The 18,613-nt window shown below is 49.5% G+C and overlaps 1 protein-coding gene, 1 non-coding gene and 1 pseudogene across 2 annotated transcripts in view; 1 reads left to right on the plus strand and 2 right to left on the minus strand.

The window, feature by feature from the left end:
* Positions 1-18,613, plus strand: part of LOC138070571 (transforming acidic coiled-coil-containing protein 2-like) — a 154,370-nt gene that overhangs the window by 39,104 nt on the left and 96,653 nt on the right. The gene's annotated exons all lie outside the window — the stretch shown is intronic.
* Positions 1,004-1,110, minus strand: LOC138070579 (U6 spliceosomal RNA). The gene has a single exon (XR_011144152.1). It is a non-coding gene; the product is annotated as a U6 spliceosomal RNA (small nuclear RNA).
* LOC138070590 (U6 spliceosomal RNA) lies at positions 13,265-13,365 on the minus strand (annotated as a pseudogene).

Raw genomic sequence — 18,613 nt, forward strand, 5'->3', positions numbered from 1 at the left:
AATAGATGGGGAAACAGGGGAAACACTGACAGAGTTAATTTTGGGGGGCTCCAAAATCACTGCAGATGGTGACTGTAGCCATGAAATTAAAAGACTCTTGCTCCTTGGAAGGAAAGCTATGACCAATTTAGACAGAATGTTAAAAAGCAGAGACATTATTTTGCCCACAAAGGTCCTTCTAGTCAAAGCTATGATTTTTCCAGTAGTCATGTATGGATGTGAGAGTTGGAGTATAAAGAAAGCTGAGCACAGAAGAATTGATGCTTTTGAAGTGTGGTGTTGGAGAAGACTCTTGAGAATCCCTTGGACTGCAAGGAGATCCAACCCATCCATCCTGAAGAAAATCAGTCCTGAATATTCGTTGGAAGGACTGATGCTGAAGCTGAAACTCCAATCCTTTGGCCACCTGATGTGAGGAACTGACTCATTTGAAAAGACCAAAAAAAAAAAAAGAAAAGACCCTGATGCTGGGAAAGATTAAAGGCAGTAGGAGAAGGGGACGACAGAGGATGAGATGGTTGGATGGCATCACCGACTGGGTGGACATGACTTTGATCAAGCTCCAGGAATTGGTGATGGACAGGGAAGTCTGGCGTGCAGCAGTCCATGGGGTCGCAAAGAGTCTCTGACAGGACTGAGCGACTGAACTGAAAGGACCTACTGGGGGATCAGGGCAAGCCCATAGGCTGCCTCCAAATCCTGGTGGACCCCACCCTGTCCAGGGCCCTGGTTGGCTGTGTGGGTTCTTCCCACCCCGTGACCCTAGACAGCCCAGCCCCTAGACCTTTGCCCAGGTAGTGCTTGCTTCCTGGTGTACCCTTCCCTACAATCAACCCCAGGTCTTTCTGGAAAAAAGCTTCGGAACTGGGGAGAGTTCGACAGCTTTTGGAGGAGGAATTGCAGACTGAATCCAGGGGCCCTCGATGGGTTAAGTTACCTTGCTTATGAGCGAGTTACAGCTAATAAGTTGATGTGAATAGATTATGGATATAGGGGAAAAAGGCAAAATATGGAACGCTTCACGAATTTGCGTGTCATCCTTGCGCAGGGGCCATGCTAATCTTCTCTGTATCGTTCCAATTTTAGTATATGTGCTGCCGAAGCAAGCACGAATTTCAGGTTGACTCCAGAGCCATTTGTAGTAGACAGAATTAAAAACTTTATGGTGAGGGTGAATTCCATTAAACACCAGCAATTCTTCTCCCCCCACCCTATTTTTAAACTGTATTAGTGCAATAATAGCTGAATCTAAGGGTGTTATTCACTGAAACTGAGAAAGTGTTTGTTGCTTCACCAATTATAATGCAGATCGCTGTTGGGAATCAACGAACATATGCAAATTACCCCGGAAGAGGGGCGGAGCAACTGCCGTCCCAGAGGTGTCCCGGAAGCTGAACCTGAATGTATATATACATGTTGTTGTTGTTCATTGTTTTCCAGTCCCTTAGTCGTGTCCGACTCTTTCCGACCCGGTGGACTGCAGCACGCCACGCCTCCCTGTCCATCACCAACTCCCGGAGCTTGCTCAAACTCTTGTCCATTGAGTCGGTGATGCCATCCAACCATCTCATCCTCTGTCGTCCTCTTCTCCTGCTTTCAATCTTTCCCAGAACCAGGGTCTTTTCAAATGAGTTAGTTCCTCACATCAGGTGGCCAAAGGATTGGAATTTCAGCTTCAGCATCAATCCTTCCAATGAATATTCAGGATTGACTGGCTTGATCTCCTTGCAGTCCAAGGGATTCTCAAGATTCTTCTCCAGCACCACAGTTCAAAAGCATCCATTCTTTGGGGCTCAGCCTTTTATATTCTCCGCCTTTCTCATCCATACATGATTACTAGAAATACCATAGCTTCCACTATATGGACCTTTATTGGCACAGTAATGTCTCTGCTTTTTAAAAGAGCCTTGACTGTATTTTTTTTTTTTTTTTACCTCAGTGTGTGATTGTGGGATCTTAGTTTCCTAACCAGGGATCAAACCTGGGCCCTGAGCAGTGCAAGCACGGACTTCTAACAACTGGTGTGTGTGTGTTACGTTGCTTCAGTCCTCTCAGACTATTTGCAATCCTGTGGACCATAGCCCACCAGGTTTCTCTATCAATAGGTTTTTCCAGGCAAGAATACTGGAGTGGGTTCCCATGCCCTCCTGCAGGGGATCTTCCTGACCCAGGGACTGAAACCACCACCTCTGTTAATTTTCCTGTGTTTGCAGGCAGTTTCTTTACCACTAGCACCACCTGGGAAGCCCACCCCCTACCCCGCAACAACTGGACTGCCAGAAAATTCCCCCTACACACATTTTAATTATATCTTATCAGTAAAACTGCTGCTTTTGGCTGCCTAGTGCGGGGCACTGGGGAGCCGTAGTGAATGGAACAGGCTAGGAGTCCCTTCTCCCCAGGCTGAGACCCGAGCCTCCCTCTGAACTCTTTCAGTCACCCTTGCCCCAGGTGTCACTGCCCTTCTCAGATACCTATGAATTATCTGTCTTAGTGGCCCTCTCTGTGAATGGAGGAACTGGATCAGTTGTGACCTCTGGAACCACAGCACCCAGCCAGAGTTCGGCTGGCCCTTGGGAAATGTTGCTGAACTTGAAACAGGTTAGAGGGGAGTGATAGGGAGGGCCTCCTCCTCTGCTTGGGGGTCGGTGTGCTGACCACCTCACAACTGGCTGTCTCAGGGGGCAGGCCGTCCATTCCTGCTGTCCCCCTGGGACAGTGTCGAGCGACCTCTTCATAAACTGGGAGGAGGTTTGCCTGGTGGAGGAGAAATGTCAGGGTAGGGTTGACACAGTAGGAAGCTCTAGGCCAGAAACAGATGCTCTAAGGAGGGTGCATGTTGACATCGAATTCTGAATGTTTGTTACTGGTGGGAGCCAACCATAGCTCTTATGTGTGAATTTAACTTCTTAAAGAGAAATCTAGCTGGGGAACAAGACCCTAGCACCCAAGGAGTGTGCAGAAGCTTCTAGGGTGGTCGGGCACGACTTACCTTCCTCCTGCTTGGCTTCCTCCCCTCCCCCATGGTGCTCCCTGACCCGCACCGTTTTTATTTTATTTTTAAAAATTTCTTTATGTATATTGATTTTTGGCTGCACTGGGTCTTCTTTGCTGCGTATGGGCTTTCTCTGCTTTTGGTAAGTGAGGGCTACTCTCTAGTTGCGGTGAACAGGCTTCTCATTGCAGTGGCTTCTCTTGTCTTAGGGGACAGGCTGTAGGGTGCCCGGGCTTCAGGAGCTGTGCTCTTGGACTTGAGAGCACAGGCTCAGAAGTTGTGCTGCACGGGCTTCGTGGTCTTCTCCAACCAGGGATCAAACCCGCGTCTCCTGCGTTGGCAGGCACTCTCTTCCCTGGACCACCAGGGAAGTCCTCCCCCAGCATTTTAGCAAGGCCGAGGGGCCTCCAGCTCGGTGGGAGGGGCTCACCCTTGGTGGGGCCTGGAGAGGGGCTGAGATCATCCTTATTCAGAGCTCCAGGGAGACCCCGGGGCCATAGGAGCAAAGGCTTCAGGAGGACTTGGCTGGGCGGCTCTCAGGAGAACTAAGGTCCACTGGGGGTGTTACTGGTGCCCCTAAAGTCCTCTCCCCGCCCCGAGACTGTGTATTTCAAATGGCTTGTCCAGGCCCCACTATAGTCCAGTAATGTCTGCTCTTCGGGCTCCTGCTGGGGGCACTTTCTGTGGTCCAGGGGCCATGCAGACGGCTCACTGTAAATGAGCAACACCCCCAGGAGGGAGGGGGTTCTGTTATGACTGCTCTGTTACAGATGAGCAGACCGAGGCTCAGAGATACCAACGTGTTCAAGGACATGTAGCTAGTGAGTGGCAGAGCTGGGCTTTGAAGCAGGTCCAGCTTGGCTACCAAGCCTGGTTCTGAACTTCTCCTCTGGCCGCAAACTGGGTTCCTTCCTTCCCCCAGGCCATGGGGTCCTGCCTACACACTGGCCTCTCCCAAGTCCGGGGAAGACACGAGTAAAGACGCCGTGTCACCTGTGACCGGGACCAAGTGTGAACACAGGATGCAGGAAGGAACCGATGACTAAGTTCCACCATGCTGAGAGCCTGGCCAGTGGAAGGATTCGGTAGATCTCTGTGCCGGCGAGCGATTTTGATGCCTTGCCAGCGTGATTGGACTTTTGTCCAGAGTCGTGTTGTCCTATTCTTACTGGAAATTGGTGGGGAAGGGATAGCCCATATTCACTGCCATGCTTTTCCTGATTTTGTGCATTTTGTTGGTGATGTTGCTGTTTCAAAGCACAAGAAGGCTATGATGAGCCTGCTGTAGAAAATGCTTGTGTTAGCTAGGCTTCATTTGGGTGTGCTGTTTTCTATGAATTCAGCATTAAGGAATATATATTGTGTGCATGCCTACTAAGTTGCTTCAGTCGTGTCCATCTCTTTGTGACTCTGTGGACTATGGCCTGCCAGGCCCCTCTGTCCATGGGACCCTCCAGGCAAGAATAGTTGAGTGGGTTGCCATGACAGGGGATCTTCCTCACCCAGAGATCAAACCTGCATCTCCAGCATTGCAGGCAGATTGTTTACCGCTGAGGCACTGGGGAAACCCCAAGGAATATATATAAATTTATATTAAGGAATATATATTAGCTACACGTTAGATAAAATATTTTTAAACAGAAAGTCACATAAAACAAGGTTATATTTTGATCGGTTGACAAAAACACTATGGCCATTGGCTCACAGGAACCTACCCCTATATTTCCCCTACACTGAACAGTGGTTCAGTGTTTGCTAATCCAGTGTCTACATGACTTTATAGAATGTAATTACTGCAAATAAAGAGAATCAACTGTACTTCACTTTGCTGATCTGTGGGAGTAATTAAGAAGGGCATTCTGGGTGTGTGGTGGTGGCTTTTTAAACCTCAGAAATGGCCCTGTCTACTCACCCCATCAGTTTTAGTCTCTTCCTGCTGCCATAACAAAATATCACAGACTGGGTGACTTTAAAGCCGCAGAAATTATTGGACTTCCCCTGGGGGTCCAGTGGTTAAGACTGAGTCTTCAGTGCAGGCGGCTTGGGTTCAGTCCCTCACTGGGGCAGATCCTGATGCCAAACAAAACAGCAAAAAGTATTGCTCACAGCTCTGGAGGCTGGAAGGCCACAGTCAGGGTGCCAGCATGATTCGAGTGAGGGCCCTCTTCCTGGTTGTAGATGTCTCACTATGCCCTTACAGAATGGGGGGGCCTGGGGAACTCTGCAAGGTCTCTTTTATATTGTCACTAACCCCTTTCATGAGGGCACCACCCTCATGACCTAGTCACCTACCAAAGGCCCCACCTGCTAATGCCATCACCTTGGGCATTGGGATGTCTGTGTGGGAATGCCAGGACATAGACATTCAGGCCATAGCATCACCCAAGTTCCTGTTCAGAGCAGGGACAGGAGAGGCAGGAGAGGTGAGTAGTGGCAGGGAGGGAAGAAAGCAGAGGGCAGTCTGGAACATCCTCCCTGGAGTTTTGCCACCCCGCCCGAGCAGGGTTGGGACCTTAAGTTAAAAAAATTAAATTTAAATAAAAACATGTTTAAAAAATTAACGTAAGGAAAGTGGGCCTGGAGCATTTCCTTTAAGCCCCTGGAGAGAAAGCAGAGCTTTCTCCCTCCTTTCTGCCGCTACTATTTCTTTGGCCCCCGATCTTTCCCTTTTAAGAACTCTTCTTTCTGAATAAGAACCGACAGGACACCCTGGTCCTTGCAGCATTTCTCAAATACAATGGACGGGATTTCAATGCACCCTCCCCCCCCCGCCCCGCCCCGCCCCGCCCAATTAAAGCTGCTGGAGGACATCAGACTTGCCCCCTCCTCGGGGAATAGCCTCTGAACCCACTATTGGTGGTTGGGCTTCCCTTTGACTTTCGGCATCCTGAGATGGCACAGAAAGTCCAACCCAGATCCTCTAGAACATTCTACAAATGACCAGATTGCCTGTGGCCACTTGTACTCCCATCTGTTCAATATTTTCTATTTTTTTTAAATAAAGCAGCAGAATTGCTTTTCAATTAAAACCATGCAGCTGTACTACCATTTGTTAAACAGAGTAAAATAGGGCACCCTGGTTACATCTGGGAACTCTGGTGTTTTTCCCATAGTCAGGACTCCAAGCAGAGGGGTCTCTTTAGATCTTGAGGACTCCCTGGATACAGCTGGGAAACTATTCATTTGAGTCATGTCCGCGGGGTCCAAAGGTTAGCATGCCTCAAAAGAACCCAGTTCCAGCCCAGATTTCTGCTCCATTCCTTGAATGTCTGATTCAGGAGGTCTGCAGAGGGCCCCCCCCCCCCGCCTCCGCAAACTTTGTGTTTTTTACAAGTTCCCAGGTGCTACTGCTTCTGCTGGTCTGGGGTCTGCACTTGGAGAACCACTGGGTAAGGCAGTCGTGTCCAGATGCTTTCTCCTCACCTGTCAGGCTGTTCACAGCTCCTCAGGGTAGGGAAGTCCTGACCCAGCAGCTGGTGTCTGAAGTTTCTGATTAATCTCGGACTTCAGACAGGAGAGCCAGGGACGGGGGAGAGCCCCTGCTCTGTGTGACAGCCTCTCTAGAGTTTCCCGATTCCGAAACGGAGCTTCAGAATTTTCCAAAGTTGAAAGCACAGGGAATTCATACTGACTTGCAGCTTCTGTTGTTCCTCTTGCTCCAAATAGTGCAGTTTATTTTGGTTTCCTTTGTTTGTACTGTGAGATTTTTTTTTCGTCTTTCTGCTATGGATGTGCCTGAGTGGGTTTAACTACTTCAGAAAGGTTAGCTGAACCTTTATTTAGGCAAGTACCTTGTTAAAACTGAATGATAAAGTGGGACTGTTGTTTTTTTAATTTAGAAAAGGAATCACCTAAGCTTCCCTGGTGGCTCAGAGGTTAAAGACTCTGCCTGCAATGTGGGAGACCTGGGTTCGATCCCTGGGTGGGGGGAGATCCTGGCAACCCACTCCAGTATTCTTGGAGAAGGAAATGGCAACCCACTCCAGTATTCTTGCCTGGAGAATCCTATGGACGGAGGAGCCTGGTGGGCTACAGTCCACGGGTCGGGTTGCAAAGAGTCGGCCTCGACTGAGCGACTTCACTGTCACTTTCAAGTCTCTTCTGAATAACGGGATTCCTTTACACCATTTCAGAAGTACATGGAGAAGGCATTTGCATGCTCTTGAGACAAATTTACGTAGCCAGTACCCAGCAGGCTGAGTCACTTGGTTGCACCTATATTTGTTCAGAACCTTAGAGTTTCCAGTGTCGAGCTGGGTGCTGTTAGGTTGAAGCACATGAATTGCCACACTGGCAACTGTCAAAATTTTGGCAATTTCATATGGTTCAGAGTAGCACAGGATCTTGTTCTTGGTCTGGTTTTTCATGGTTCTGGAGCTGCTTTATGTAGTAGAAAGGTTTTGACTTTCTGAATAAGAAATTAAATCTTGGATATCTGATATCAGCTTCCGGTTGGTCCTCTGAATCCACATATCTGCATTCTCTGTAACCACGCAAGGAGTCTTGCACTTGGAGAGAGGATGCAAAGGACTGGGAAAGACAATGGTGGGAATTAATGGGCTGGATGGTCCAACCCAGATCAAAGCCTCTTGTGGTCTTGGGATGGTATTTACAACTTATCCTTTAGTTAATATTTTCCTTCCTGATTAAGTTTTGCTTCAGCCAAGTTTAATAGTAATTTCTCCCCTCTGAGCACAGACTCGCTCTGTGAAGAGGGTATGAATGTGCTGGGTCAGAATTGACAAGCCAGCTCAGGGTTAACATGAGAAGTTGGCTGGACATCTGAAGGTCAGTGGTGTTTAGGGGCTGTGTACATGCTCATGTGGGCTGCTGCTGGCAACTGGAGATCTCTTGATGTGCCTTCTTTGGAGTTTCCAGCCAATTTGCAAGCCTCTCTGGGCACCTTCTGATTTTGGCTCGGCTGCTTCTCGGTGGCTGTGTCTCGAAAGAGGACGATCCTGGATCTCCCATCTCGACGACTCCTTGTATCAAACCCCAGGCCTCTGCTGGACTGATTGTCTGGTGCTCCTATGGACTGAGCGTAGCTCTCTAAGCCAGCAATTTCTAATTGCTTTTTTTCCCCTTTGGCTTGCATTGCACTTTCAGTCTGAGCCGAGTCTTGGCCTTAGCTCTTGTCCTATTACGTGATCGTGTGCACTTGGGGATTCGAGAAGAATAAAATCAAGGGGCCTGTGAGGAAGGGGCTATTGGGCTAATACCTTCCAGATGGCAATGTGAAATGGGAGATAAGATGCTGCCGCCCATCTGGCCCGACAGGACGTGATACGCTCCGCTCGTATCTTTGGGGCTGTTATCACCCTCCCGTGATAGCCAGGGTCAGTCTGGTGTTTGTCCTTGGACAGGGGCTTAACTTGGCAACTCGAGCCACTCTCCGAAATGAAATCTGCTATCAGGTCAGTGGGGGGTCTGCCAAGAAGGACTCAAAAGCCCTGAACAGGGACTCAAAAGACCACAGTTAGTGACAGCAAATCACTACAGCTGGGCCTGGAGGACTGTCGGGCTGAGTGCAAGCCCCGAAGCAACATCCTCTGTGTTCTCTGGTTCTCTGCGGGCAGAGACTGCGTCTCTCACGGTTAACGGGACCAGCTGTTGGTAGTGGCAACCTTGGTGAGGTCCTGCATCAGGGGAGGCCAGCTCTGACCCATTAGTAGTGGTTCCCTAGGGATCTGTGTTGAGAAGGATTCAGAGGGCTAGTCCAGCTGGGCCTCTCAGGAAAGATGCCTTGATCAATAGGCCATTTCTATCTGCTAACAGTATGGTGAGTTTATTTGCCTTTTTTGGGGTCAACTCTTCTCTTTAAAAAAAACAGAGGCGGGGACTTAAATTAAATCAGCATTTCCTGCGTCTTCCCAAAATACAAAAACCTGACAAGAATTTGAATTCAGTTTCTTTGTTATTCCATAGGAAATATTGATTAACTCCTTAAATGGGAAAAGGGATTAGTGGACTTTTACAACTGGAAGGGCCTTCACAGTCCTATTCCTGGCCTGTTTTATAAGGACAGAGGTCAAGGGCAAGTGAATGTAAGCATCTTGCAGAAGCCACCTGAGAATGCGCTGTGGACGCTGTCTCAGGGCGCTGCCCTCCTCAGTGGGCTTGGCAGCTGTCCCGGAGTTCCCACTGAGGCTGGGAGTGGTACTGGACATCCGAAAGGACCTGACTTCCTGGGGATGAGGTCCCTAAGACGAGTCATTGCTGCTCAAGGGAGGCTTGAGTGGACAGGAACTGGCAAGGGAATGCCAACCTGGTTAACTGCTTCTCATCTGCTCCAGCAGCATGGCCCTTGGCAGCTCAAGAGGCTTTTCGGGGCAGGGGGCCCTATGGAAGCTTTCCCTCGGAGGCCAGAACCAGGGCTGGCTTCAAGGGCATGTGACTTGGGCAGTTGCCCGGGGCCCCGTGCTTGGTTCAACACTCTGCCATCACCTTCCTGAAAGTCTTACCCTTTTGCAATGCGGGGCCCTGCGTTTTCACTTCGCTTTCATTTGCATTCCTGGGGCTTATGTTGCTGGTCCCACCTCAAGCTGGTTGCACTCTGGGATTCCAAGAAGAGAAGACAGTTGTCCCGCTATCAGTGGCCCGTGTGTTTGGGAGGCCAGGGGCAGGAGGGAAAGAGCTGCTCGGTGTTTCTTCCTTGCTCCCGGCCTGGCTCTGTGCTGGGGGCTGGAGACCACCGTGGCCAAGACTCTAGTCAGAGAAGAGGATGTTAGTAGAAAACAGCCGGAGACGCAGAAGCCAGGCTCAGCCCAGCCCAGCAATCCGGGGTGGGCATCATTACCCCTGCTGGGGGTTGGGGGCACTTCCTCACTTATGGGGTCAGCTAGGAGGGGTGCTAGGAGGGCTTCCCAGGTGGCATGAGTGGTAAAGAACCTGCTTGCCAGTACACGAGACACAGGAGATGCAAGTTCGATCCCTGGGTTGGGAAGCTCCCCTGGAGAAGGGCATGGCAACTCACTCCAGTATTCTTGTCTGGTAAATCCTATGGACCGAGGAGCCTGGCAGACTCTAGACCATAGGGTCGCAAAGAGCCAGACACTACTAAAGCCACTTAGCACAGGAGGGGATCTGAGAGAGGTAGGCAGGGATTCAGGGGCAAAGACACAGAGGCAGGAGCCCCCAGACTGGTTTGGTGGGGTCAGGACAGCGACAAGGTAAACCTGGGAGGGAACAGAGGCAGGCTGATGGAGCCCCAGCTTTTGAAGCCCAGGAGTTTCACCTGCATTCTGTTAGATATAAAATGTGGAAAGTGGCCGAGGGCTTCTGGCAAGGAAAGGACCTCATCAGGATCCAAGGTGGGGCATTCTGGTGTCTGGGGGAGATAGATGCAGGGGACAAAAAGCAGGATGTGCCGGAGCCCCGCTCAGAGAGGCTGCCAGCTTGGACCAGTGGGATAAAGAGGGCAGATTCTGGAAGGATAAAGGAGGTGACTCAGCACAAAGGGTCATGATGGGGGGAGAGTTCAGGACAATTTCAGCTTCTGGTCCAGGGCCTGGATGGCTGATGGGGCCACTTGCCAAGCTGAGGGGAAATTGGGGAGGGGAGGAGGGTTAGGAGGGAAGAGGAGGAGTTCTGTGGGGTTGGGAGGCATCAGTTGGTGCCCACGTGCCAGAACGTCAGTCGTGAGTCACTGAGTCCTTCCCTGTTGGGACCTGACCTCCCCGCCTCTGGGGTTGGGCCAAGGGCAGGCTGCAGACCAGGAGGGAGGGGTGCCGTCATTCTTAAGAGAGCTGTTGAGTCATTTGTTTGGTGCCTTTAGCTGATGGGAACAGGCAAATGCAGGATGGGTGTGGCCATGGTGATCAGGTGCCAACGGAGTGAAGGGTGGAGGGGGCAGGCACCCTGGTCTCCTGGCCAGAGAGCTGAGGAGACCCCAGGGCGTTCTCAGGGGTGGGGACAGTCAGCCTTGGGGCATCCTCATCACAATGAGATGGCCTTTGTGCTTCCTCTGCGGGCCTGACCTTCTTCTGAGCCCGCAGAGCCTGCCCTCTGCCAGTGTTTTCAAAGACGGAGACCTTTCCTTGCACTTTGATGGGAGTTGTAAAGTGCAGAATCACAAACTGCGTCACCTGTCCTCAGTTTGCGTTAAATAAGACACTTCATGGCAGATAGAAGGAGAAAAAGTGGAAGCAGTGACAGGCTTTATATTGTTGGTCTCCAAAATCACTGTGGACGATGACTGCAGCCATGAAATTAAAAGACGCTTGCTCCTTGGAAGGAAAGCTATGACCAACCTAGACAGCATATTAAAAAGCAGAGACATCACTTTGCTGACAGAGGTCCGTCTAGTCAAAGCTCTGGTTTTTCCAGTAGTCATGTATGGATGTGAGAGTTGGACCATAAAGAAGACTTGAGTGCTGGAAAGCTGATGCTCTCTAATTGTAGTGCTGGAGAAGACTCTTGTCCCCTGGACTGCAAGGAGATCAAAGCAGTCAATCCTAAAGGAAATCAACCCCGAATATTCATTGGAAGGACTATTGCTGAAGCTGAACCTCCAATACTTTGGCCACCTGATACAAAGAGCCAACTCATTGGAAAAGACCCTGATGCTGGCAAAGATCGAAGGCAAAAGAAGAGGGTGGCAAAGGATGAGATAGTTGAATAGCATCACCAACTCAAGGGACATGAATCTGAGCAAATTCTCAGGAGATAGTGAAGGACAGGGAAGCCTGGTGTGTTGCAGTCCATGCGGTCACAAAGAGTCGGACACGACTTAAGCAGCTGAACAACAGCAAAATAAGATCTTCAGAGGGTGTGCAGAGAAAGGGGCCCGGCCAGTGTAATTTCTTTAGAAAATTAAATTTTAGACTAGGAGTTTGGGTTTGTGAGTAGCCTGTTCACTGCTCATGAATAAGAATAAATGTCAGTTTCCAGATGGTGAAATGGCTTTCTTAAGGAGTTTAACAGCCGCCAGTAATTTGCATTATTCATTTGAGTCATTCCTTTATGAAATACCTTCCCAGGTGGCCCTAGTGGTAAAGAATATGTCTGCCAACGCAGGAAACGCAGAAGACACAGGTTTGATCCCTGGGTTGAAAAGATCCCCTGAAAAAGGAAATGGCAATCCACTCCAATGTTCTTTCCTGGGAAATCCCATGGACAGAGGAGCCTGGTGGGCCACAGGCCACGGGGTCACAAAGTGTCGGACGTGACTGAGCGTGAACATGTACAAAATATTGCAGCCACTGCCCATGTTGTTACAAACAGCAGTGTGAACAGCGGAGGCATCGTGCTGTCTGCAACCCCACTCTGAACGTTTGCTGGTCCTGTCCACGAACTCATTGTAATTTTTGTTCACCTGTGGATTGCCTTGCTCTGGGCGTATCCAAGGTCTTTACTCTCAGGTCTGCTTTGCCCCTTGTTTCCATGAGGCCCAGGGGCGAAGGTCTTGGGGGTTCTAGCTCTTCTCCTGCTCCCCAAACCTTGTGTGGTCATAGCCCTTTGGGAGCCCTTCCCCACTCTTCCTCTGCCTGAGTGCGTACTGGGGGTGGCCCGGCTAGACGATGGGCTGCTGGGATGACTCTTGACAGGTACAGCCCCTGTCCTCAAGATATTCAGTCTCCTAGTGGTCTTCAAGTCTCTGGTGATGCGTGTCACTGAGGAGGAGTTAGGGGCTTCCGGGTGTGTGCTGGGGAGTCCATTAGAAAGTGGACAGGGAAGAGGTTAAGGATTCAGAGTCTGGGTTCACATCCTGGCTCCACTTCCCACTCTGTGACCTTGGGCAAGTGACCTCACCTCTCTGAGCCTTAGTTTTGTTTTTTTTTTTTACTTATTTATTTTTAATTGAAGGGTAATTGCTTTACAATGTTGTGTTGGTTTCTGCCATACATCAGCATGAATCAGCCATGGGTATACATATGTCCCCTCCCTCTTGAACCTCCCTGTCCCACCTCCCACTCCATCCCACCCCTCTTAAGTGGTCACAGACCCCTGGTTTGGGCTCCCTGCGTATGTGCGTGCGTGCTTAGTCACTTCAGTGGTGTCCGACTCTGTGCGATCCTATGCCCTGTAGCCCCCCAGGCTGCTCTGTCCATGGGGATTCTCGAGGCAAGAATACTGGAGTGGGTTGCCATGCCTTCCTCCAGGAGATCTTCCCAAACCAGGGATCTAACCCATGTCTCTTATGTCTCCTGCTTTGGCAGGCGGGTTCTTTACCACTAGCGTCACCTGGGAAGCCTTCAAGTTCCCTGAGTCATACAGCAAATTCCCACTGGCTATGTATTTGTATATGCTTCCAGGCTAGCCTCTTCATTCAGAAATATCAAACGCTTCACAAGTTTGCATGTCATCCTTGCACAGGGGCCATGCTGACCCTCTGTATCGTTCCAATTTTAGTGTACATGCTGCCAAAGCAAGTACTGGGCTTAGTTTTGATCTCTGTCGAGCGAGGATGATGGCATATGACTCAGAGGTTGTTGCAGGGGTTCCTGAGGCTACATACGTGAAGCTCCTAACACAGGACCAGGTACACAGGGTCAGGCACCTAGAACAGAGCCACTCACACCTGGGCACCCAGGATCAGGCATGTAGGACCGGGCCTCAGCCAGGTTGAGCTGCTCCTGTTTTTATAGCTGTTGATGAGTGAAGACCAAGCCAGGACTCAGAATTGCTCGCCTGGGCAGGGGACGGGGCTGCACACCCGTCCTTCAGGCCAGGAAGCCACCTCGTAGGTGGACTTGGAGGAGGTGGAGATTAGCAGAACCTTGACACGGAAGGCCAAGCCTCCTACCTTCTGCAGTGGGGGAGCTTCCTGCAGGAACTCACGCCCACAGGGAAGAAATGAGTCCCCGCCACGAGGCTGTGAAACTTGTAACCCCAGCTTCGACCTCTGACTGGGCTTCAGGCTCTGTGCTGAGTCCCTTCTAATTCCAGCCCCACCCCAGACAGCCGTTTGGATAGCCGGAGAGGCTGGGAGGGCTGGCCCTCCCTGGAAGTCTGTGGGCGGCATTGCTCATCTTGCTTTTGCCAGAGGGGAAAATGAAAACCTCTTTTGAGCTCCAGGCCTGGTGCCTGTTGGCTCCAAGGGCATGTTTGCAGGTGGCCATCCTTCCTGCCTTCCCACCTGCTGGAGACCACCCTGCACTCCCAGCGTTTCCCTGTGTGTCCAGCAGGGGGCACTCACCCATTGAACCCATTGAGGGGACAGGGCTCTTGCTCTGAAACGCCTTCAACCAGGGAAAAGGCATCCCAAAAGGTCCCTGGTGCAGTTTCCTTGATTTACCCATCAGCCGCTCCACCTTGACTTTTCTCAGCCTCAGATTTGGTGGGGGCAAATCCTGGGGAGTTTGCAAAATTGTATTTTAATTTTCAACTCGCAGAGATTCACTGCCTATTAAAAAGCGATTAGAAAGGACCATATGAAACAAACACACAAAACTCCAGACAACTCAGCAGAGAGTGTTCTGACACCCCAGCTACTCCGTCAAAGAAACCCCGGGTTCTGCTGCAGACTCCGTGTGGAGGGGGATTCACGGCCTGGCCTGGGGGCTGCTGCACAGGAGAATGCAACCCCCTCCACTGTGTCTAAGCAGAGGCCTGGGGAACTCTGTGGGGTGCCCTGGCCAGCAGTGTGCTGGGTCTTTAAATACCCCAAGCCATGTGTGTGGGTGGGTTGGGAGGGATGAGAGGGGGCTGATGAATGTGCCGTTAATGAGCCGAGTTCCACTGGGAATAATTCTCCCTTTGTGTCCCCAGCACCATCCCAGCTGCCGCCCGTGTGGATCTCACTGCCCCAGCCTCAGAATACGCATCTTTGCCTTCCGCCCCAGCTGGTGATGGAGTCGAAGCTTCCGTTCCCTCCTGCCAACGTCTGGCCAAGGACTTAAGCAGGTATTGTACAGAACCCTCCCTCCTAGCTGCTGCCCTCAGAGAGGAGGGGCTTGGCCGTCTCGGCCCCATAAACCCTGAGGGAGCTGCATTTAGGAGGGTGCCAAGAAGGCGTTGAGAGTTTGGACCTGTGACGCCAAGTATGATCGTTTGGCCTGTGGTTGATCTGAAGTTTACCCTTGCGAGCAAGCTCTCCATGTAACAGTGGGGACACCCTGTGTGAGCGTTCATCTGTTAGTATTAGTCGGCGTATTCCAGAGAAGCAGTGTCAATAGGATATATATTCACATATACAGGCATAACTTATTTTATTGTGCTTCGCAGATACTGAGTTTTGTACGGAGTGAAGGCTTGTGGCAACCCTGAGTTGGGAAGTCTGTTGCTGACATTTTTCCAACGGCGTGTTTTTCACTTCATGTTTCCGTGTCACATCAAACTTTCTCACTGCTATATATGTTACAATCATCTGTGACTAGTGATCTTTTGCATATCTACCTATTTTATTTATTTATTTCCCTGCACTGGCTCTGAGTTGTAGCATGTGGGATCTTTAGTTGTGATATGCAGACTTTTAGTTGCAGCATGTGGGGTCTAGTTCCGCGACCAGGAATGGAACCCAGGCCCTTAGCCAGTGGACCACCAGCGAAGTTCCTGTGATCAGTGAGTTTTGATGTTACTATTGCAAAAAGATTTTGACTCATGGAAGGCTCAGTAATTAGCATTTTTCACTGATTAGCATGTTTTAACAGTATTTTTTTTTAATTGAGGTATGTACATTGTTTTTTTACACATAGTACAGCCCACTTACTAGTCTACAGTATAGTATAAAATTTTTTTTTTCATTGGGAAACCAAAAAATTCTTGTTACTCACTTTATTGTGATACTTTCTTCATTATGGTGGTCTGAAACTAAACCTGTACTACCTCTGAGGTCTGCCTCTTTAGCCTGGAGTAGGAAATGGCAACCCACTCCAGTATTTTTGCCTGGAGAATCCCATGGACAGAGGAGCCTGGCAGGCTACAGTCCATGGGGTTACAAAAAGTCAAACACGACTGAGCGGCTTAGCACGCACTACCTCTTTAGAGAGAAATTTATTTTAAGGAATTGGTTCATACAAATGTGGAGACTGGCAAATCGAAAATTTGCAAGGCAGACCAGCAGGCTGGAGACCTGGGGAAGAACTGATCTTGTAACTGGAGTTTAAAGTTAAACGTCCTGGCAGACTTCCCTCTTCTTTGGTGGATCTCATTCTTTCTGTCTTAAAGCCTTCAACTGATTGGGTGAGGTCCACCCCCATTATAAAGGGTAATCTTATTCAAAGTCTACTGGGTTAAATGCTACTTTCATTGGAAAAGTCCCTAATGCTCGGAAAGACTGAGGGCAGAAGAAGAAGAGGGTGTCAGAGGATGGGATGGCTGGATGGAATCACTGATGCAATGGACATGAACTTGGGCAAACTTCGGGAGATGGTAAGGGACAGGGAGGCCTGGTGTGCTGCAGTCCATGGGGTCACACAGAATCGAACAGGACTGGGTGACTGAACAATAACGACTCATCTAAAAAAATATCTTCACAGTGACGTCTACAGTGGTGTTTGACTAAATGAGTACGATGGCCAAGTCAACGCTTAAAATTAACTCTCACAGCAAGTAGTCAGAAATCCTGTTTCATGCAAAACAATTGATGCTGATTAGAGACTTTTCTGCTTAGCTACTAAGTCCTCTGAAGAACGTTCTTGGACAGCCTTTTCTTGTATAGAGCTAAACACACCTTGATGTGTTGTGAATGGGCAGCCTGTGACCTCAGCAAGTCTACTACTGGGGAGGCGGTGGGTGGGGATGGAGCTAGTCCGAGTCCCTCTTATCTGGATGGTGCATCTTGGAGGAGAAGCTCTTTCCCTCCCATCATCTCCTGAGATCGACCTGCTGCTCTGCTGGTCTGGCGACCCAGAAGGATGGGTGGGATAATTTATCTGCAATCCCTCAACTCCTTGGCGGCAGAGCAGGAACCTCATCCTACCCTTCCTGGTTCCAGGACACTGCCTTCTCTACTGGTGCTGGTCTCAGGCTGAGTGAGAAAGGTCTGGGAAGCCTGGCTTCTGGTGGTGAGATTGCATGAGCCTTCATTCGTGGGTGTTTGGGGAGACCCTCTTGGTTTGCCTTAGGACATAGTAGGTGCTTGATGAAAATGTGTTTAAGAAAGAAGTAAGGTTCTTAAATAGTCTGTCCTTTAGTTTCTTAAAAAGTAAGCATACATCTACCATCCGATCTAGGAAAGCCACTTTCAGATATTTATCTGTGAAAAATGAAAATATGTATCTACCTAAAAACTTGTATGTTTACAGCAGCTTTATTCATAATCACCCCCAAACTGAAACAACCCAAATGTCTACCAGCTGGTAAATGAATAAACAAATTCTGGTCTATTTATCCTATAGACTACTGCTCGGCATGAAAAGAAACAAACCACTGATTCATGCAACAAAATAGATGAATCTTAAGTATATTATGCGAAGTGGGAAAGGTCAGGCTCAGAAGACTACACGTTGTGTGAGTCCATTTATTTGATATTCTGGAAAAGGCAAGGCTGTAAGGAATGGACACCATGTCGGTGGTTGCCAGGGCTGGGAATTGACTACAGAAGGCCATGGGAGATCTTTAGCGGGCGATAGAAATGTTCCATGTCTTGATGGATGTGGAGGTTACATGTCAAAGTTCTTGGAACTCTACATCTGAAAAGGATGAATATCACTGTCAATAAGTTATATCTCAATTTAAAAAAAGTTATGACAGCCCATAACTGCCACTTAGGGTAGCCTCTACCTTTAGGTTACATCTTTTAAAAAAGTAAAGTTTGAAACATAAAATAAGGAAAAAGAACCAAGCTTATCCAAGGGCTGGAGTAAGTTTTTGATGAAATCACACACACAAACTGCACCCAAAACAACTATGTCATCTAGACTGTACCAAAAGTACAATCATCCAGACTGCACCGTAAGTACAGCCATCCAGATTGCACCGTAAGTACAGCCATCCAGATTGCACCGTAAGTGCAGTCTGGTACCGTAGCCCATCTGCTCAGCCCTCCCTGACATCACCTGGGTTCCACATTTTAAACCTCGCACATGAGGTGCGTCTGGTTCACCTCATCCCTGGGATTTATTCCTTGGAGCCAGTCTTCTTGGGTTGCTTCTGAATCTCATTCATTCATGCATATGAGGGTTCAGGAGTATGAACTTGGGGTTTTCTGGGCTATAGACAGGCACTGCCCCTGTGGCTCTTACAGCTCGCTGGGGAAGACAGCTGAGCAAGCAGTGTTGAATGGGTCAGAAGAGGGTGCAGTGCCGGGCGGTAGAGGAACCTCTTTCCATCTGGGTGACTGGGGAAGGTTTCCCCGGGGGAGGTGACTCCCAAGCTGAGAGCTGAAGGCTGAACGGACTTAACTATGGATGGGCAGGGCCAGGCGCTGCATCTGCAGAAACCTCAAAGATAGAGACGGGAGCAAAGCTGAAGGGTCTTGTGGAGGAGGCGGGGCTGGGGGTGGCCCAGGGCACAGAGGCAGGTGGTCGGCACACCGTGGCTCATGGGAACGATTGGGGGGCTTTATCATTTTTCTTGGTGGAATTTTTTTTAGTGTATTTCTTTTAAAAACTTTTATTTATTTAATATTTCTTTATTTTTGAGTGTGCTGGATCTTTTTTTGCTGTGTGTGGGTTTTCTCCAGTTGCAGGGAATGGGGGCTTCTCTCTAGTTGTGGCGCACTGGCTTAGCTGCCCC

This window comes from Capricornis sumatraensis, chromosome 23 (assembly GCF_032405125.1).
Source record: "Capricornis sumatraensis isolate serow.1 chromosome 23, serow.2, whole genome shotgun sequence".
Taxonomy (NCBI): domain Eukaryota; kingdom Metazoa; phylum Chordata; class Mammalia; order Artiodactyla; family Bovidae; genus Capricornis; species Capricornis sumatraensis.